Source organism: Lygodium microphyllum, chromosome 1 (assembly GCF_053477565.2).
Source record: "Lygodium microphyllum isolate KBCC chromosome 1, Lygodium_microphyllum_v1.1.10, whole genome shotgun sequence".
NCBI classification, from domain to species: domain Eukaryota; kingdom Viridiplantae; phylum Streptophyta; class Polypodiopsida; order Schizaeales; family Lygodiaceae; genus Lygodium; species Lygodium microphyllum.
Window position 1 is genome coordinate 128,661,223 of NC_141135.1, and position 17,191 is coordinate 128,678,413.

General features: G+C 37.8%; 1 pseudogene; it reads left to right on the plus strand.

Moving 5' to 3' along the window:
* LOC148041673 (ribonuclease TUDOR 1 pseudogene) overlaps positions 1-5,818 on the plus strand; it is a 16,422-nt pseudogene extending 10,604 nt beyond the window's left edge.
* The last annotated feature ends 11,373 nt before the right edge of the window (positions 5,819-17,191 follow it).

Genomic DNA, 17,191 nt, shown 5'->3' on the forward strand with positions numbered 1-17,191 from the left:
TACATAAATTAGTAGGAATACTTCAACCTATAAAAAGTTTGGAATCCATTTGAGCTACTAGCTTGGAATATCATCATGCCACTACTCAAAATAGTAAAAGGAAATAAAGTATACTATAATGCTAACATAATATTTAACTCAATAGAGTGAAGTAAAAGTACTACTAGATGCAATGGCCAACTCTATAGAAAAAGTTTTACTAGAAAGGTGTGATAATTAAGTGTTCTTTCCCAACAACAATATTATCAGATTAGGGATAAAATTTCAAATCAAAAGTAATCAAAATAATACATAGATGTCTAGGAATAAAACCAAATTTTGCATCACCATATCGTTTTCAAACAAATGTATTAGTAAAATGTGTAAACAAAATAGTTATACAAATTTTTCCATGTACATAAATCTTTTGGAGGTCACTCAAATGCCCACCTCTTAGTTACTTGCTATACCCCAAGTGCCAAACATTATAAGGCCCTCAAATAAGGAGAAGCCATGATGGGCATAGGGTATTGGAAAGGTTCCTAGTTTAGATATTGGAAGGGCAATAAGCTCAAAGACCAGATGGTTATGAGACGGCATATGTGGACTTTACAATTGGATCAAGTGGGAGAGAATTAATGAAGGCAGTGGTGTTGAGCTATTAGATGCACCTCATCCATGGGGTCCAAGGTTGGCCTCAGTTTCCTGATAGTACTGTAGAAATTATTCATTGGAATATTCCCCAGACTATCATGTTTAACCACCTGTTATACAAAGTGCTATCCTCTAGTATAACATAGTCATTGAGCACTCATACCTTCTAGCTCATTGTACTCCATCCATCATAATCACCATCAAAGCTCGTAGGAGTGTAGAGTTGGATAGAGCCCTTAGCCATCATCTATATTAGTTCAATAAAATAGATTTTCTTTGTCTCCTATTTTCTCTTGTACTTGGGTTTACTATTATGTTTTGTTGTGTTGGGTTTTCTTACAAGATTCTCTACAATAGAATTGGGATGAAATACTCTCTTATGTAGTTCACACATGAGATGTAGCAAGCTTCGACAAACATACGTCTCTTTAGGGCACTTTATGAAAGTAACCCAACATTTTCCCCTTGAGATTTCTTTAGTAGATGTACCTAAATACACATAAAGATATAGCAAATTGATATTTAGAAATATAACAAAACAACCATTCATAACAAAGATGATTCAATGTTACAGGATTCAAGGCAAGAAAGAACAAATTAGAGCATGAAATTAAATAGTAAAGAAAAGGACAAGAATGAGACTAAACTCACAAAATTTGACACCATATGTCCCTAGGGGAAGGTGTGGCATGTGAAACCAAGAGGACACCCATGTGGAGGTGACCCAAAACTACAGTTGCCCAATCCAAGCGTAATAGCCAAGCATGACCATTGGTCATTGCCTAATGGGATGACATTATGCTATTTAAGGGTAGTATTGCATGTAACATACATATGCTAATCAAGAAGCGAAATGATTGTTCTCGTTCTTTCTTTGTCTCTCTTTCTCTCCATCATAAGATTTGACACATTAACAAAGGTCTTAAGCATTTGATTTAAGAGACTTTTCACATGATCATGAAGAAAGTGATTTTTAAAGGCCCATGACTTACAAATTGCCTTCTTCTCCTTCCTTTTTGTTCCCCCCCTCTCTCTTTATGTGTGTGTGTTCCCTTATTAAACAAATTGAGATGTCCTCATATTTGCAAGAAGTGGCGCCAGCCCTTTATAAAAGTGGTTACATTCTTTCATTGCATCACATGGAGATGCACTAATTTAGAGCATATAACCCTACCAAGATGGAGTCTAAGAATCCCTTATTGGGGTATTATGACTTATTTATAAAGGAATGGTGAGGGCTAGGTAGTTAGAGAGCTTTAACATCTTATGTGGAATCCATCACAAGCTTTAGAATGGGAGGGGAGTTGTCCTATAATTTGGGAAATTTCCCTTAAAATGCCCTAGTTTGTTGCATTAGAAGAAACTTGCAAGAGTGGTAGAAAGTTGTGTCGAGGATAGGGTAGTATGCTACCCTTCTCATAGCGTAAGCTTGATATCCATACTAGGGCTCTTAGGAGGATTGGTCTTCGGGTAAGATTTGATGTTTCTTCTTTTATGGGATTGTTTTGCATTGGCAAAGATCTCTTTAATAAGTAGCTTGACTTTGATGAGTTCATGTTGCTAGGATATAGGCCTCACTACCTTTAGAAAGAAGTTTGGTAGTTCATTAAGACCTTGAAAAAATAGGGACACTTGTTGTCCTGTTTTTCCCCTCTTTCTTGTACGTTCTCTTTAGGTTTGCTTTTGCCTTACTACGTTTTTGCTTGCTCCATTGTTCCTTTCATCCTCCTCTATTTTGGAGTTTCTCTCTTTCCCTCTCTCTATCTCTCTCATCACCATCATCAGCATCGTCATCATCATCAGCAGCTCCAATCTCAGGCAGCAAGGTGACTCAATGGCTCAGAGGCATTGTCAAGGGCATCCCTTCAGGAGACTCTTTGGTGATGGGGAATGTCCAGGGCGATCCCCCTTGAGAAGACCATAACCTGGTCTTCTGTGATTGCCCCTAAATTGGCTCGGTATGGTGGTTGATTACGTTGTGCCACCAATCAACACAGAATTTGGTTTTGTGTATATGGATCAAGTGAACCTGGTAGTTGAATTTGTTGGTGAAGGTTGGGAAAAGGTTCACGTGTCTTCAATTAAGCCAGAATAGTGAGGCTAGCCCTTATTTGGCGGATTTGGAACGTGTAGAGGAATAAGCAAAGTAGAAAGGGGTTGGAATATGGGATAAATCACCTGGTGTAGCAGAGGCTTCCATTCGAGATCTACCACCTTCTGCTCTTGAAGATTCAGCAAAATTTGATGCAATGAGTCTGCTCAACTTAAGCAAGGGGAAAGCATCGCCTGCAATTGTAGAGTAGGTCAGAGATGGAAGCACAGTCCGGGTATACTTGCTTCCAGACTTCCAATTTGTGTAAGTTTTTGTGGCAGGAATTCAGGCTCCATCTATGGGAAGGCGTAGTCTAAATACAAAAACTCAGGCTCCTAATGATGTTGTTGTGAAACTTACAAATGGTGAGCCGAATTCTATGGAGCTGACGTTAGCACAAAGTTGGCCGCTCCTATAGCTGCTGTAGCCAATGTGGAGGTTCCACCAGATCCTTATGCAAGGGAAGCAGAACGCTTCACTGAAGTTCGAGATTTGCACAGAGATGTATAGATTGTTTTAGAGGGTGTTGATAAGTTCAACAACTTGATTTGTTCAGTTCACTATACCAATGGTGATGTTGCAGTAGATCTTGGTCTGGAGTTGCTTAAGAGTGGGTTGGCAAAAGTTGTTGAATGGAGTGCAAAATTACTTGAAGAAGAAGCAAGATGGTGGTTAAAATCTACTGAGTTGCTGGCAAAGAAAGAAAGGTTGCGGCTATGGATAAATTATGTGCCATCTCCTTCTAACTCTACTGCTATTCGTGATGACAATTTTAAAGGAAAGGCCATTGAGGTTGTTAGTGGAGATTGTATTGTGGTTGCAGATGATGCCGCTCCTTTTGGCAGTCTTGAAGCTGAGCGCAGAGTGAACTTGTCAAGTATACGTGCTCCCAAAATGGGAAATCCAAAGCTTCAGATGAAACTTGCTCCCTATGCCAGAGAGGCAAAGGAATTTTTAGGAAATTGCCTCATAGGACAAGAGGTTAATGTAGCAATTTAGTATTCTCGCAAAGTAACTGCAACAGATAGGCTTGTACCAAGCACTAATCCGGTTGCAGCTGAATCACGAGTGATGGACTTTGGGACTGTATTTTTGGCATCCTCAGTCAAGGGGGACTCTGATGATATAGCTCCTAGTATTCCTGTTCAAGGAGAGCCGGATGGCATCAATGTTGCAGAAATGGTGGTAGCAAGAGGACTTGCCATGGTTGTCAGGGCACAGTGATTTCGAAGACTGGTCTAATTACTATGATGCCTTACTTGCAGCTGAATCAAGAGTTACAAAGGGAAAGAAAGGAGTGCACTCAGCTAGAGAACCTCCAATAATGCACATGAATGATTTGACTCTTATCAACTTCTGGGTCAGGGGATCATAATGCAAACCAAATCTCAGGCTGTGATACAGAAAGCCAAGCAGCTTTTACCCTTCCTTCAGTGAGCAAAGAGGCTTTCTGTTGTAATGGAGTATGTGCTTAGTGGGCACCACTACAAACTGTTTGTACCAAAAGAAACTTGTGCCATTGCATTCTCTTTGTGTTTGGGATAAGATGTGCGGGCCATGGGGAACCATATGCTGATGATTCAATAGCTTTTATGAGGCACAAAATACTACAAAGGGATGTAGATAGTTAGGTAGAGACAGCTGACAGAACGGGCACATTTGTGGGCACCTTACGGGAGTCCAAAACAAATGTGGCTATCTGTCTTCTAGAGGCTGGGCTAGCAAAGCTTCATCCTCTGTTTTTAGCTGATAGTACTACAGAATGTCACTTATTGGTTTAGGCTGAGCAAAGTGCTAAAAAAGGGCTGATAAAGGTATGGGGAAACTATGTTGAAGGACAACAAGAAGCAGATACTGCTAGTTTGTCTGATGCTAACAAATCTAAGCAGGAAGTTCACAAGGATAGGCTTGATGCAAGGGATGCAGAAAGGCATCAGGACTTGGTGGATAAAATGCACCAACAAAGAGACAACAATATTTGCAAAAAAAAAATCAATTGTGGCTCCTAGTTCTAGTTCCTTTTCTCACTCTTGGCATCCCCAAATGAATGCATTGAATGCTACTCTACAGCGACAAGAAGCTCTCGGAGCTGCGAGCCACAACCAACTAATTGAGCAACACAGTCAGCTCATGTCTAAGTTGGACCGAGTGATCTCAACCATCTCAGTCACCAACATGCAAACCATGGCAATCAATGACAAACTTGCAGCCCTTATGACTCGAGTTGCTCAAATGGCTACAATTAAAAGGACAGATCATCATGATTATGAGCAGCAGCATGGGCATTCTCATGGACATTATGGGTGCCATGACCACTGGCATGGTTTGGATATGCAAAGGCAGCATCATGTGCTTACTTATGGTCAACATGTATATGGTGATTGTGCATATTTTGAACAGCAACACGCATCTGATGACTATGTATGTTCTTATGAGCTACATTCCAATCACATACATGGACGACCATCTAGACAACCTTATGTATATGGGCAACATCATGCAAATGTATACATGCATGTACATGGGGAGCAACAACATTATCATCAACGGAGTGATCGATATCATTAGCCACTTGATCACTACTATGAGCAGCATGTCCATCCTTACCAGCAACATGATGCTTCTCACGAACGATGCCATGATGAGAGCATCCCATTGTAGCTTCATGAGCAGGTGCCCCATCAGCCCAAGGCCCTTAACTTTGAATGCCTAGTAGTAGCCACGCATGTGGGACTCATGGACTTGAAATGCCCAGGGGTTGATGCAGTGAATGCTGTAGTGATTACAACCCCATCTGCTCTAGTTCTACCTGGCATAGTGGTTTCCAATGAGTTTATGGACAAGTCAATGCATGCTATTGTATGGGTCAGTGAGGATCTTGTGCCACCATCAGTGCTTGAAGATGACACCATGAATTACTTCTATGATACATCGGATGCATTGGATCATAATTATCCTTTTGACCCTAGTGGTAGTACGATGACCCATGCTTGTATGGATGACCCTTGTGCTCTTGATGCTTATTATGTAGGTTATTCATTTGATCTCAGGGAATGGAATGGTCTTGGAAAAGTCCTACCTTGATCAGCATTTCATTCGTGCATTTTTTTCCCCTACTTCAAGGGTGCAATTTTGATTGAGGAGTAGCTAAATTTGCCTTGGTCTGCGTTGTAGACAACTTGCAGATAACACACTATTTTACAATAGTTTTTACTCTACATAAATGACAGTCAAGTGTCACCTATATGGACAGAAAGTACATTTCATGAGCTTTGTTTTGACATGTCATGCGCCTTAATCGGAGCTGCCCATAGGAAGTTATGATCAATTTTCTCCAACAGGCCTGTTCTGGACAGCATGTTGTCCACTGTTTGTCAACCTCTAATTGTCAAGAATTGGTGGTCAAACTCATATGCTATTAACTTGCACATGTCATATACATCATATACACATTTGTATGTCCCAATTCCACATGAGATTTTACTTCCCCATACTTATATTCTCCTTTGTAATGCTAAATAGAGTAGTACTCTACAACCCTTCCCTTCTTGTGAGCCACATCGGTAAGTCCTCTTTTTTGTTTTGGAAGGCAAAAACCTTCGGGTTCGGGATGGAATGTAAAAGAGTGGGGATAGACGGGTTAGACATGGGAATACCCAGTTATACTAACGAGGTATATAAGGTGTTGAGAGACCCAACTAGGGCATCAGTTTATGAATAATCAAGTCTCTTTTACCCTTCCAGCTTTCATGACTTCCCTTCTCTTTCTCTCTTTTCTTGTCATTCTCTCTCTTCTGCTAGTATTTCTCTCTTATTCTCTCATCGTCTTCCTCTTTCTCTCTCCTCCCTACAGTCTCTCCTTTCTCTCATTCTCTCTCCTAGGTCTCCTTCACTACACACTCTTCATTCTCTCCCTCTCCTCTTTTTTTTTTCATTTTTTCTTATCGTCTTTAGATTTCTTTCTTTTGTGTGTGTGTGTGTGTGCGTGTCTTTGTCTCTCTTTTTCCTACCTCTATAATTCTTGGTCTTTGTATTCATATTTTGTTACTGCTACTACTACTACTACTTCTTTCTCTCTCTCTCTCTCTCTCTCTCTCTCTCTCTCTCTCTCTCTCTTTTTCTTCTCTCCTTGCTTTTTCTCTTTCTCTCTCTCTCTCTTTGCCCTTTTTTTCTCCCCTCCTCTTTTCTTTTTTTCTTTTTTGAATTCTTTTTTAAATTTTGTCTTTCCTCTTCCTCTTCTTCTTCTTCTTCTTCTTCTTCTCTCTCTCTCTCTCTCTTTCTCTCTCTCTCTCTCTCTAAAATTTGATCTTTCCTTTCTATAATTCTTCTTCATCTTCTCCCTTTAATCTCTCTCCACTTTTCTTCTCTCCCCTCTTTTCTCTCTTTTTCCTCTCTCTCTTTCTCTCTCTCTCTCTCTCTCTCAAAGCATGTGAAAAACTATATAAAAAATATTTTAAATTAAAAATGGGTTTAAAAATATTTAATTAATTTTTTAAAAAATAATAATCAAAAGAGGAGAATAAGAAAAAAAGAGAGGGAATTTTAAATTCAAAAGTTTAATCTAACTAAAAGATATAAATAAACTATTGATTTAAAAAGGTGGAGAAAGAGATGTTTGATTTAATTGAGAGAGAGAGAGAGAGAGAGAGAGAGAGAGAGAGAGAGGGGGTTTAATTAAAAAAGAGAGAGAGTGATCAAATGTGAGAAAAAGGGGAGGTTTGAAAAAGGGGTAGGTTTGAGAAGTCCTCTGGAGGTTTCTGACTTTTCAAACCTACAACCAAAATAATATAGTAGTAAAATTGTGTGTGTGTGTGTCTCTCGCTCTCTCTCTCTCTCTCCTTTTCTTCTCTTCTCCTTGCTCTCTCTGCTTTTCTTCTCTCTTTGTCTTTCTCTCTCTTCCCCCTTTTCTTCTCCCTCCCTCCCCCCTCTCTTTTCCTTCTCTCTCGCTCTCCTCATTTTTTCTTTTTTAAAAAAAATTCTCTCTTTCTCTCTCTCTATTCTCTCTTTAAATTTGTTATTCTCTTTATCTCTCAAATTTTATGTTTTCTCTCTCTCTTTCTCTCTATAATTCTCTCTCGTCATTGTCGTTGTCATCTTTGTCTTTTTTTTCTATCTCTTTCCTCTCTTTTCCCTTTTTAATTCTCACTCTCACTCTCACTCTCTCTTTCTTTTTCTTCTTCTTCTCTTTCTCTTTGCCCCTTCCCTTTCTCTCTCTGTGCCTTTTATTTTACTTTATTTTCTCTCATTTCCTTATTCTCTCTCTCTCTCTCTCATCTTTTCCTTCTCTCTCCCTCTTCTCTTTTTTTATTTCATCACATCATCATCATCATCATCATCTTATGCTTCTGTTTCTTTCTCTCTCTCTCTCTCTCTCTCTCTCTCCATTCTCTTTAATTTTTTTTCTCTTTCTTTTAAATTTTATATTTCCTATCTCTACAATTCTCACTCTCTGTATCCATATTCTCTATCTTCCTCTTCTTCTCCTCTGTCTCCCTTTTTCATATCCCTCCTCTCCTCTTTTTTTCTTTTTTATTCTCTCTCTTTTAAATTTTATCTTTGCTCTCTCTATAATTCTCTCTTCTTCTTCTTCTTATTGTTCTTCTTCTTCTCTCTCTCTCTCTCTCTCTCTCCTCTTTTTTCCTTTTTTATTCTCTCTCTTTCTCTCTTTTAAGTTTTATATTTCCTCTTTCTTTGTTCCCCTCTCCTCTCTTCTTCTTTTTCTTTTTCTTCTTCTTCTATCTTTCCCTTCTCCCTCCCCTCTCTCTCTCTCTCAAAGTATGTGAAAAACTATGTCAAAAATATTTTAAATTAAAAAATAACTTTTAAAATATTTAGTGATTTTAAAAAATATTTAATTAAAAAGGGAAAAAAAGTGAGATAAGTTTAAATTAAAAAGTTTAATATCTCACACACACACACACACACACACACTTGCCTTAAAAAGGGGGAGAAAGAGACGTTTGTGAAAAGTTTGATTTGATTGAGAGAGAGAGAGAGAGAGAGAGAGAGAGAGAGAGAGAGAGAGAGAGAGAGAGAGAGAGAGCCTACATCTGAGAGAGGGGGGATTTAATTAGAAAAGAGAGGGGGAAGAGAGAGGGAGTGATTAAATGTGAGAGAAAGAGGGTTTTAATTAAAAAGGGGATATTTGGGAAGGGGGTAGGTTCAAGAAGCCCTTTAGAGGTTTGAAACTTTCCAAACCTACAATCAAAGTAATATAGTAGTAGTATGAGAACCAACCCATGATATAATTCAAACCCAGAGCATAGAATGTGATATTTTAGAATGTAATAATTGGTTAATTGAACATTTAAATAAGGCTAGAAGAACATGTGTCATGGTTGATGACTTTAATGTGGATACATAAAAAACTCACAATAACTAAGTTCTATGTCAAATACTTTGCTTCACCATGCAAGGGTTAATAACAACCTACTCATCTTGCTTAGATCATATTAAGAACAAGTGTAACACATGGAAGCATCGAGAGGGATCACCCTATCCACCAATAGTCGTACAATTTAGGCAAGTCCATTACATCACCGCCACAATCCTTCCCTTTCTAAGAATGAAGGGTCATTGAATCAAACATATAGTTTAGGCAAGTCCATTGCATTGCCATAGCAATCCTTCCCTCCCTATGAATGACAAGCCATTGCCATACTCTTATTTGCTGGTGTCTTGCAAAGAGATATTGAGTGGGGCGGTGGATGGAAAGTCATGGGAGACGGTAATGAAGGCCCACTTGAGCAGCTCGTTTTAGCTTGTATACGTGGCAACTAGCATGGTGCTAGACTGCCACGTGGCCTGATAAGTTGAACGTCCGCAACTATTTTAGACTGCCTGCATGCAAAGGTGGAAATATGAAGGTATGATGGCAATCGAACCTAATAATTTAAAAGTGGAATTTAAAACATGTAATCTTTTGCCAACGCGGGGGTGTATAGCTCAATGGTAGAGCAATTGACTACAGTCCCCAATAGGTCACCGGTTCAAGTCCGTCGGCTGATTTGCTCCCTTTGTTGCCTCAATTGCATTCTAAGTCCTTCTTCATTACACAAACTTTTCTCACTAACATGATCAAACTTATTGCTTTAACACACCAACTTTATACTAGCACCTAACACCCAGCCCTCAAATTTGAAGGGCACTATGTCTTATTTTTTAAAGGGCAAAAATAAAGCTTGCCCTTAAGATGGGAAAACATGTATAATGACCTTAATACGATAAGTATCTCTTTAAAGCATTTTTCTTAGATGAAGGATATTTTCTTTAAGTATATTTTACCTTATGTATTAGAAATATATAAGTTTGATCTAGTTTAACACTTAAATAAAAGATTATGCTTACATTATGCCAATTAACTAAACTAAATATAGTAGAATATTAAATTAGAGAAAACTAGATTAGGCTTAACTAAAATAAAAGTATTACATGTGCACTCAAAAGTTCAAGCATGTAAAAAGCAAAAACATATCAAGTGCTTATCTTGACATTGCATATATCATGAATAACAAAGATCAAAATCTATGATTACATTTGATCACATAACAACTATGAAAAATGTTGGACTCTAAATACAATGCATTATTGCTATTGTAATATATATGTTAAAAGTATAGTAATAAAAACTTCTTCATGCTACTTATAAGTTATCCGAAAAAAGAGAGGACATGACAAGTAGATATCATGTATTTATAAGTAACTAACAATAAAAATGTTGATGTTTAAATATAAAAAGTTATTGTAGTAGCTAATATGCACATGTCAAAAGTAGGATTATACAAAGCTATTCATGTTGCTTTGGTGCTGCTATACATGTCAAAAGCATGATCACAAAGAGTTTCTATTGCTTATAAGCAGTCCAAAAAGAGAGAGAAGATGCATGATGCATCTGATATCATACAACTATAAGAAATTGTTTAAAAAAAGATTAAAGTCTAAATACAAACATTTATGGTTGCTATATACTTATCAAGAGTATGAATATAGAAAGTTATTGCTGTTGGTGTGCTTATGATGGCCTCTAAAACTTGAGAGTGTCTCATTTTCATATATTTTCAAATCTCAAAAATCAAATCCAATCTACTTCTTCCATATTCTTTGGTGCAGAAAGGGACATAAACATGAGCATATCTAAAGTGATGAGAGATAAGCATGATCTCTTATCACTTTTAACATGGTTTTGCTTAGAAAAACCTCTTTCATAAGCAGTTGAACTTGTTGGTAACACCACTGCAATCTGCCATAATTTGAATAGAGCTGGAAACATATGCATCCACTCTAATTCAACACTACATTGATTCCACGCTTCAAGCAACCCCTTTGATGGATAAGACTCAAAGAGATATAAGACAAATCTTTGCAATTCACATTCACATTGTTCAGAGTGAACCAAAGGTCTCTCTCCTTTGCTAAATTTGTCACAAAGTTGTGTGAGATAATGTTGAATAGCTTGACCTTGGATTTGTGGATCCCTCGAATAGTTTTTAGGGGAAAATAACTTTGCTGCATTAAACAAATGATTATATTGAAATCTTTGATCAAAGTTAGATATGAATATATGAATAAAAGCATTTGCTCACCATTTGCATTCATCAAGAGTGATCACGTGTCCTTTACCCACTAATGAAGTAAACTGTAAGACATGTTGATGTAATATACCTTCTTTATCCTTGAATGAGAATACTCCATTGTTAATTGCCTTCAAAAAGGTAGTTGAGTGCTTGGAACCATTTGCAAATGAACTAGTCATATACCAATCCTTCAAGAGACTAAGGAGCACATCTATTTTTCTTCCTATCATTGTTATGTCACAATCATTTTCTTGAAACTTTTGATTTAAAATATTAACTTCCTTGAGTATGTCAGCCATGAAGTGAATAATAAATAGTAGCTAAAAATTTGTTACTTTTATGTACATTGTTGGATATTTAGTCTTTCAACATTCCAACAATATAGGTAAAACTTTCACTAACCCAAAATAACAAAATAGCAAAGTTAAATAAAGAGCTAACAATAAAACCATCCTTAATATTATTAAAGACAAAACACAAAAAATTACATTTTGAGTTTGTTTACTTCAATTCTATGAATTCCCTATCCATTTTCAAACTTTATTAGCAAAGCTATAAACATGCCTAATCTCTGCAAGCATTCATATGTGTCTTTGAACACAAGAGCTTCCTTATGGGCAATGTAATGCACCCCAAGAAAATGTGATACATCCTTAGAATGCTTAGTAAACAATCTTGATCTTCTTCCAACCATAGAAGCGACACCATCTGAGCCCATAGCAACCAATCTAGAGAGTGGAAGTGCATATTGAGCACTTAATCCTTCCCTTGCCCTCCTCATCAATAATAGAGTATGACCATGGATATAATAACTTCCATGAGGAGAAATAGCTGCAGACATATATTCTCTTTCTTTCATTGAGAACATGATGATCTCCACTTTCATTTTCAACATGATGCATATCTAATACAATAACTCTCGATTGCTCTAGTAATCATTTGGTGTTTGTCATTTCTTGGTCTCCCCATCTTAAAAATATTTATCGACCAAATCTTAAAACTAATTTATATGCAACCAAAAACTTATAAAAAGACAAGAAAAAAAAATGTAATACTTCAAATCATATGAATCCACTCATTTCCTTATATGTAGACCAAATCAATAACATAAAAATATCCATATCATATAAAGCAATCACATCATATTTCAAGGTGGTTATTTCACAAGTTAGACTCTAGAACATTGATGAAGCTTACCTATTGGCTAGAACACCCTTAAATTTACACCGACTTCTTCTCAGTATTACACTTTGTGCTCCTTGTATATATCCAAACAATGTGCCTCATCTACTTATATTTCCCTACAATACAATCAAGTTCAACACTATTAAAAGATTTTATGGTGCATATGTTGCAAATATAAATATACACTCGTTGGTGCTCTATTTAACAACAAAATTAATATTCTTACATGATAGAAAGTTATATCAACAAATAAGCTAAAAAGATAAGTAGTTTGCTTTTTCACAACCACTCATTCTTCTACATATGAAGAGAACTAATAATGTAGATGGACTTGAAAAATATAGCACTACCAAAAAGCCTTAACAAAATTCACAAGTATTACATCTAACTAGTGATGGATGCATATAGTTTAGATATTCACAAAAATTATCTAAAAGGAGAAAAAACATAAAATTTAGGATTTCAAAACGAATCCTAGTCTTAGGGATATGCATATAAGGAAAAATAGAGATGAACCACTAATGAAGTAGGAAACTAACCTAGACTTGCTGAGACTTCAAATAAACTATCATGATTCATAATGACTTAAGAAGTTTCAGCACAATCAAATTTATTAAAGGCACCTAAATATAAAACTCAAACACTTAACACTAAACAAGCATAACATCATCAAATAATCAATACTCAAATGATCTTTTTTATGTTATAGAGACAAGTAAATAGAGACATACCTTCAATTTTGTTGCCCATTGTAGAAAGATTCTTGATTCTACGAAGTTGCTCACTATTGGGGAAACATAGAGAAAGAAAGAGATGTGCACACTTGATATCTACCCATTCAAGTTTCCGTGAAAGAGAGATAGACTTCAACTATCATATCATATTAGTCACCAAATAGAGAAATATACTTACACAACATGGTGAGAAAGAGAGGGGGAGGGATCCTGACAAATGTTTCCTCTAGCCTCTGTTATGTCCAACCTCTGTTATGTTTCGCTCAGGTATGGACTTTGGAGTCTAGAGTCTAGACTCAAACAAGAGAGAGAGAGGGAGAGAGGGAGGGAGGGAGGGAGGGAGAGTTTCACTAGACTACAAACTTCAAAGTCTAGTTTGGAGGCAGTAAGCTTGTTCATTGCGGCCACATGGTCCTGAGGCGGCTTGGCACTTAGGTTGCTAGGCACATTACCTATCTGTGGAGTTTGAACTCTAGACTTGTAGGCCACAAGGGAAGAGATTGGATCTACTCAGTATTGTCAAGGTATTGTCCAGTGTCGAGTGAAGCTACAAGTGACAAGTTTCAAGGCTTGAGTGTGTCCACTAGTGTTGAGTGAAGCCACCAGCGATGAGCTTGAAGGCTCAAGCAACAAGTGTGCTGCATCAAGCACTAACGAGACATGTCCGAGTATACTTGAGAGATTTCTACCTAAGTGCATGGTGCATCAATGTAGTGTTGAGTGCACAGAGGAGGAAAGTTGGAAACATCGATGGTCCCCTAGCCCCCCAACCCTAGCGTAATCATGGAGCCTATAGACCCACATGGGAAGAGAGCAAAGTCCCAAGACTCAAGTCTCGAATCTCAATCATCGATGTCAAACAAAATAACATTAACACACCAAATTTAACTAATTAGGGTCATTTATTACAAGTGTAGTTTTGTGACTAAGTAGACGAGAGAGAGAGAGAGAGAGAGAGAGAGAGAGAGAGAGAGAGAGAGAGAGAGAGAGAGAGAGAGAGAGAGAGAGAGAGAGAGAGAGAGAGAGAGAGAGAGAGTGTGTGTGTGTGTGTGTAATATTTTCATGCAATAAAAGTTAGTTGGTTAGTTTGAAAGTTACTTAGTCAATTAATAAGTTAGTTAAATTACTAACTAAATACTAACTAACATTAATAGCTAATACTTTTTATTTAGTAAAAAATATATTTAAAAAATCCGAGAGTCGTAATTCGACATTTTTCGCGGACCATAGCCACCCTTTATGGAAGTTACAATGTGAACGAGAGTTATGAGCCATATTAATAACTACTGTTAATGTGTATAGTATAAATGGTCCAAAATTATTAGATTTTGGAAAAAGCTAGCATATTTTAGATATTTTAGATATTACTTATTGTGAATATCCTAAAGAGATATGAAAATTTCTAGAACTAGATATCATGAAAGAAAAAGCAAGTGATGTTTCAGTTAGTTTTGGGGATTTAATACAAAAAAGAGGGATTTGCAAAATCACACACGCCGCAGTTTGTAGGCAATAAGCAACACTTCAAACAGGGAGAGAAAGAAGGAGTGATCTGCAAGCTTTGTAAGCAAGTGTCTTGAGGTTTTACCCTCCTTTTGGAGCTAATGGAACCATCAGATTTATGATTTGAGCATCAGATCACTGATTTTTCCAAGATCCCCTCCGCAAAGAGCTCTTTTTCTCAACCACAAGTCCTTTTCTCTAATTCACTATAAATATGAGGCATGGGGAGGCACAAGAAAGAACAAGGAGACCCCAAGAGGCTGCGAGAGAGAGAGGTAGAGGGATACCCATCCAAGAGATTGTGATAAGAAACTTGAGAGAGAGAGAGAGAGAGAGAGAGAGAGAGAGAGAGAGAGAGAGAGAGAGAGAGAGAGAGAGAGAGAGAGAGAGAGAGAGAGAGAGAGAGAGAGAGAGAGAGAGAGAGAGAGAGAGAGAGAGAGAGAGAGAGAGAGGGTTATCCCACTGAGAGTCTGCGAGGGCGAGAGTTGGTTCAAATTTTTCCTATCTCAGTCTTCGACTAAGCCATCTTCTCTTACGCTCTTCTATCTCAAATCTGTTACACCTTCTTTATTTCTCAAATCTACTTGTGGACAATGGCCACCAAGCGAAGAATGTCATGCGCGGATGGCAGTCCCACAACCAGCAACGAAGCCTCAGGTGAAGGCACCATTGTCAATCCAACTGCGGGACTGGTCGTAAGTAATGTATTTCCAAATTGATAGATGCTTGCTTTGATGCTCGTATGAGATACATTAGGCCCTATACTATGATGCATGAGTATAGGTCATTGAAAAGGATAAATTTCATCTCACCTATTCGAAAGATGGAGCTTGCAAAGTGCATGTATCAAGGGAAATTAATTGCACCTAGTTGCATATGACTTATTTGTTGATAGAGAAATTACAAGGAAGAATCGGTCAGGGATTATGAATGGCATAATCATTAAAAAAAAAAGACATAAAAAATTGTGCATACAAGTGTTAAGTAAACTTGACATAGAATCACTCTTTGATCCCAAGGGAGAGAGCAAATACACGATGGAAATGTTATCACGTCAATTCTTGCATTGTTGGAAAGAATACAATTGGTTTTGTTGGTTGACCAAACAACATCCTAAATGCTTTTACATTCAACTGGTTGTTGGTTTGTTGTTTGGATGATTATTCCAAGTGTTTGTGATTTATGGTAAATGTATGGCAAGGGTCTGTGATGACAAGTTGCCATGGGAATAAAGGAATGTTTTCTTCGAAAAATGATATTAGGGCTGAATGCATTGTTTGTGCTTGATTCTTAACTGGATTAATGAAGGAAGGATATTTTGCATGGGTGGATCACCTCCATGATTGCACCACGGATTAACCCAAAGAGAGCACCACTCGATTCATGGGCTGAAGGTCGAGTGGTGAAAAGGCCAACCACAGGAATGATGTTTCACTCCTAGACAGCTTGCGGGTCAGGTGGAGCTCTGGATACCCCTTGCTAGGTCTAGAATGGAGTTGAAGATCTTCATGGCCCCCAACGTTTAGGCATGTTGGGAGATCCTATTCTAGATAAAGGATAGAATTTGTGGTGCCATGTGATTTGGACCAGTTACTTCTATTGGACAAAAGGGATATATAATTTCTCCTATATGGGCGGGAGACAAAGATTAACGTGAAGATAAGTTAAGAAATTTGTTTGAACTTGTTTTGCTTGCTCTGTTTTTGTGTCTATGTTGTAAGTTATGCGAACGAACCCTGTTCCGTAAAAGGCTTAATTAATGAAGCTGACTTTAAGTCACACATAAATGTGGTAGGATCTAATTACAAAACTAAAGCTATTGAGGGAAGTAGGTGGGTAGAACTCCCAATGGGTCCGTCCTATGACAAGGTGGTCCCAGAGAATTGGGAGGCTTCTCACAAGGTTTTACCGACATTCAATCCTTAGAAATTGTTAAGATAGAACCCTAATTCATGCTATTTTAGGGGACCAGAATGGGACCTGGCCCTATGGCAAAGAGGTCAAGTAGCGCATCCCTCTCATTTCCCATTCTCTTTGAACCAAGTTCGGCATGGGTTTGCTTCGGCTTGGGTATCTCTGCGTAAAGTAGGATGTCCAGGATTTGACGCTAGAATGCTATTAGGAGACCTTGTCCACTAGGAGCCTAGATTTGAGGTCGATCCTAGTGGGTTTGGCTGTGAACATTCCATTGTGAGGAGGACTCGGGAAACCCTAGGTGACAAACCTGGGAACATTGCATGGGAGTGCCGGGCAGTGACACTTAGATTAGTTTCTTGATAGACCGCTAAAAGTGTGCATAGACAACCGATAGGCGGGCACATTACAGTTGGTATCAGAGCAAAACTACGTGATGATATGTGATTGATTTATGTATGGGTCGTAGACATATCCTAAATAGAATAACCTAAGCGGTATGGCTTGGTTGTCAGACACCTTTTGCATGCATGAATGTTGACATGTAAGAGAAGAAA